Source organism: Lotus japonicus, chromosome 2 (assembly GCF_012489685.1).
Source record: "Lotus japonicus ecotype B-129 chromosome 2, LjGifu_v1.2".
Classification (NCBI taxonomy): Eukaryota; Viridiplantae; Streptophyta; class Magnoliopsida; order Fabales; family Fabaceae; genus Lotus; species Lotus japonicus.
In genome coordinates, this window is record NC_080042.1 from 50,213,711 (window position 1) to 50,219,190 (window position 5,480).

The 5,480-nt window shown below is 27.3% G+C and overlaps 1 long non-coding RNA gene across 1 annotated transcript; it reads right to left on the reverse strand.

Annotated features, from left to right (window-relative positions):
- Positions 1-2,058: 2,058 nt before the first annotated feature.
- Positions 2,059-4,940, reverse strand: LOC130738218 (uncharacterized). The gene is made up of 5 exons (XR_009019266.1): positions 4,880-4,940; positions 4,698-4,764; positions 4,089-4,603; positions 3,907-3,975; positions 2,059-3,812 (listed from the first exon to the last, which is right to left on the reverse strand). It is a non-coding gene; the product is annotated as an uncharacterized LOC130738218 (long non-coding RNA).
- Between the last annotated feature and the right edge of the window lie 540 nt (positions 4,941-5,480).

Genomic DNA, 5,480 nt, shown 5'->3' on the forward strand with positions numbered 1-5,480 from the left:
TTATCATGCATGTCCTATGTATTTCCGTAATTGATATTAAACTTTTTAATTAGTGTTAATAATATTAACTAAACACGAATAAAATATCAAAGTGTAAGCGAAAGGGTTAGTAAAAGGTTTATTGTGGCATTCATATCAAAGTTAATGTTAAAATTTCAAAATTAATTGCTAAAGAATAATATTAATATTTATTTATATATTGTATAAATTTGATAATAATTTTCTATGTCTTGTGAAATTCCGTAACTTATGTTATAATTCCCTAGAAAATTTATCGTGTCTTTTGGAATTTTGTAACTGATATTTTATTTTTATTTAATTTGTAAATAATATCAAATACACAATTAACAAAAAACTAAGTGGAGGCGCAACGGTTAGTAGAAATTTTATTGTTGCATTCATATCATATTTAATGTGAAAATCACAAACTTTAATATCTAAATATTAATATCAATATTTATTTACCTAATTTATAAATTTGAAATAATTTACCATGTCCTAAAGAGAGTTCCATAATTGATATCACATTTTTCAAGATTAATATTAAATATTAATTTTATATAAATTAAAAAAAAATTTCATGTCCTGTGGAATTCCCTATATGATTTTATTTTTATTTGATTTGTTACTAATATTAATTAAACTCTAATAATAAGAAATTTAGGTGTAGGTTAAAGGATTATTAGAAAGTTTAAGTTGACATTTATAACAAATTTAACGGTAAAATCACAAGCTTGAATTGATGAATATTAATATGAATATTAATTAATATATTATACAAATCAAAAAATAATTTATCAAGAAATTCCATAAATCATATTAGTTTTTTTTTAATATTAGTATTAACATGAATTAATTTATTATATAAGACTGAAATGATTTATAATATCTTATGGAATTTCGTAACCGATACTAAGTTTTTTTAGATTAATAATAATATTAAATAATATATATATATATAATAGGAAATTAAAATAATTCATATGTCCTATGTAATTCTATTACTGATATTCTTTTTTCGAAAGTGAAAGATAATATTGGATAAATAGAAATGACAAGGCAATACAAACCCTCCCAAACTTCCTATACCAAAAAATCAGTTTCGAGCAACAGCTCTAGCAAAAATCGCTATACAAACCCTCCCAAACTCCCTATACCACCAAAGAAATGCCCCAAACCAAACCCTATTTACCTAATAATTGCCCCTAAAAAAACCTAATTATTTGATATGTAACCAATATTAACTATAAATTTGGTAAAGCTGGAAGGATTACTCCAACATTTATTTTGGCATTCATATTAGATTTAATGTTTAAACCCCTACCTTTTGCACCCAAAAAAACCTACCTTTAATTGTTAAAGATTAATACTAATATTAGTTAAATTTTTAATTAATATAAAATAATTTACCATGACTTATGCAGTTCAATAATTAATATTAATTTTGATTTGTTGTGTAATTAATTTAACTAAACACTAAATAAAAAAATTGTAAGTCATATTAACCTATGGAATACTATCTCATATTAACCATTTATTTTGATGAGTAATTTTTGCATTCTTATAAAGTTTAATGTTAAAACATCCACCTTTATTTTTAAATAAATATTAGTTATTATATTCTAGAAATCTAAACTAAAGGATCATGTCTTAAGGAATTTTATAACTAATAACGTTTTTTTATTTCAAAAGATTAAGAATCCTAGAATGGTATTTGTATTGTTACAAAAATAATTATTTAGAAACTATATGAAAAAAAATTAAGAATTCTAAAAATTCGTCATGCTACAATAGAAAATACTAAATTTGTATTAGGGTGTATTTTTCTTGTTTTCCGATAAAGAAAAAAAAAAGTTTATTTTTTCTTCAAACATCAAATTAATTTAACCAGTTTATTCATATAATAAACCACAAACTAATACCATTTAACCAACTGACCACTTACAAAAAATGATATAATTTACCGTTACCCTCTCAGTATTGATAAAATATGCCTTTCAATTTATCAAAAAAATCTCTCTTCAATAATAAAGTTGTATCTTTGTCAATTCACCATGAATAACTCAATTAATATTGAATATGTTTGATACATTGTAATGGTGCCTAGACAAACTAAGAAAGCTCAAACTTTCTGATGCAATAACATGATGTTTATAGCATACTATTTTTGTCCTACTTCTCAGAATCATCATTTTCTTCTTCCTCTTCTTTCACTTCCCCCCTCGTTATCCTTTTCAATGAGAGTTGTACCACCTGGCTTAGGCTTTTCCCTTTCCCACTCCTGTCAATATATGCATTCAACAATAAATTAGCTTGTGTATTGAATGGCCACAAATAGAGAAGAAAAATAGTTAGACTTATAAGAGAGTTAGTGGAAAGTTAGTACTTGTAGTTATTGTAGTGGAAATGGTTAGTGGAAAGTTTTTATTGGCATTGATATCAAATTTAATGTTTAAACGGTTAACTTTTTATTTTTTAGGATTAATGTCTTGTATAAATTTTAACTAACTAATCATGCCCTATGGAATTCCTAAATGATATTAATTACTAATATGTAACCACTAAATTCTTCAATATCCACAATAAGCACATATAAATGAAAGAGAAGATGTCACATTTGGCCTTATAAGAGTGATCTTCCAAAATAAGGGAATTGAAACTTGTAAATGTATGAGTGGCAATTCTTGGCCTTAAAAAATTAAAAAGAATATCTTTTTAATAGAAAGTAGAAGAGAGGTTTAGTAAATAATTATGAGAGAATCAATTGACATAACAGTATGAGGAGAGAATAAAATGAATTATAGTATTGGGGAAATTATTAAGCCAAGGGATATTCATAAGGTGACATTTTTGAAATCATGCACCCATATGAGGCATAAAATAAAGAAGATAACAACCTAACGTGTACAAAAAAAATGAATTGAGGATTAAAAACTGTATCTTACTGGAGTGGAAGAGGAGAAATGAGAATAAAGAAGACAACAACCTAATGTGAAAAACAAATTGTAGAAAAATTAAAAGTTTGTACTCTGAAGTCAAAACGCAGAAAGAAAGAAAAAAAAGGAAAGGTTCTTACCACAGTTGGAGAGAACGATCTTGCTCTTTGTGAATTTCTTCCCTCTCACTTCGTTCTCCACAAAACAAATGATAGAAAAAATTAGAAGGGTTCTTACCACAGTTGGAGAGAACGATCTTGGCCTTCACCGTTTGCAGATATTTAAGCTACAGATCTTTCCTATTATGAAAATGTTTAGCTTGCCCGAAGATGGCGGCAAGTTGAATTTGTATTGTTCTATGTCTATAAAAAAGTGCAAATATTAAGGAGTTGGTAAAATTGCAGAAAGTAGATAAAAGCTCCGTTTAGAAAAGCTTATTTGATTTTATTTAGAAGAGGTTATGTAAACAAATATCAACCTCCAACTCTGAATTAAAGAAATTAAAATATTAAGGAGTTGTACTTTTATGCATAAAGAAATTAAAAATTGAGGAGGTTCTCTTTGTCTTTTGTGATCTCTCTTTTTGGAAAAAGCAGAACCTTAAAGAGTTCTGAAACTTTGATCCTATGACATCCAAAATCATGTGAATATAGAGGACAATCAAATTAGTCTGAGGAAAATGTACTCAATTAACTCATGAAAAAAAATCAAATAATCTGAGACAACATGTGGTTAATTAATTTCCATTAACAAAGAGCTTGAATTATTCAGGATTTATGGTTCTGAAATCTTCAAGTGGGTTTTGTGTTAAAGCTCCATCTCCCATGATTTTATGGTGTTTTGCACAGTCTCCTCTAATGAACCTTTTGGCCATTCCTTCAAAATAAATAAATAAAAATTGAAACTCATGAATCATGAGCAACCATAGATCAAATATAGAGAAAAGAGAAAATAAATAAGAGAAACAAACCTGAAACATTGCAGAAAACTTTGGACCATCAAGATTAAATCTTTCAAATCTTCACCATGCCATCATCCTCTGTTACCCAATAAAATAACAATTTATAAATTCAAGTATGAAAGTTTAAAGGAAAGAAATACAAATTTATTAGATAACTTTCAAATCATGATTTCTTTACACATGTGTCTTACTTTACTTGTTCCCCTCATAACAATCTAATCTATCATCTTCTGCACTCGCACAGTTTGAACCTGAAATTAACAAAAACCAAATTATGATATTCTAAATTAGAAGCTCAAACGTTGATAGACACACTCACTTTTTAAAGAAATTAAAATATTAAGGAGTTGTACTTTTATGCATAAAGAAATTAAAAATTGAGGAGGTTCTCTTTGTCTTTTGTGATCTCTCTTTTTGGAAAAAGCAGAATCTTAAAGAGTTCTGAAACTTTGATCCTATGACATCCAAAATCATGTGAATATAGAGGACAATCAAATTAGTCTGAGGAAAATGTACTCAATTAACTCATGAAAAAAAATCAAATAATCTGAGACAACATGTGGTTAATTAATTTCCATTAACAAAGAGCTTGAACTTTTCAGTATTTATGGTTCTGAAATCTTCAAGTGGGTTTTGTGTGAAAGCTCCATCTCCCATGATTTTATGGTGTTTGCACAGTCTCCTCTAATGAACCTTTTGGCCATTCCTTCAAAATAAATAAATAAAAATTGAAACTCATGAATCATGAGCAACCATAGATCAAATATAGAGAAGAGAGAAAATAAATAAGAGAAACAAACCTGAAACATTGCAGAAAACTTTGGACAATCAAGATTAAATCTTTCAAATCTTCACCATGCCATCATCCTCTGTTACCCAATAAAATAACAATTTATAAATTCAAGCATGAAAGTTTAAAGGAAAGAAATACAAATTTATTAGATAACTTTCAAATCATGATTTCTTTACACATGTGTCTTACTTTACTTGTTCCCCTCATAACAATCTAATCTATCATCTTCTGCACTCGCACAGTTTGAACCTGAAATTAACAAAAACCAAATTATGATATTCTAAATTAGAAGCTCAAACGTTGATAGACACACTCACTTTTTAAAAGATTGGCAAAAGACAAAGAAATGATATAATAGAAGGAAAAAGCAAAAAGTACAATGAAAAGTCATTAACCATTTGAGAGTTTGATCAAGCTTGAAACGCCTATGACCGAATCTACTATAAACCAAATAAAAAGAAAAGATAAAGGTAAGAAAACTGGCAAAAAAAAGTATGGAGCAAAGGGCTATTTATACATGTAGTTTAAGCTTTGAAGAAGATGAAAGGTTTAAAAAAACTGAAGAATATTGAAGGTTTCTTCAAAGGTTTTTAGGACCCCATATGAATGAATGCATTGATTTTTAGAATTAAGTTTAATGAATGCATTTGAGAATGTAGAAAGACAATGAGATTGCTATGAAATGGACGGCTGAGATTCAATCCAAGTGAAATAAAATGCATCTTTACCAAAATATCTATGGTCAAGCTTTATAGTCTTTGAAATTATTTATTGATTGACAGATTTACCC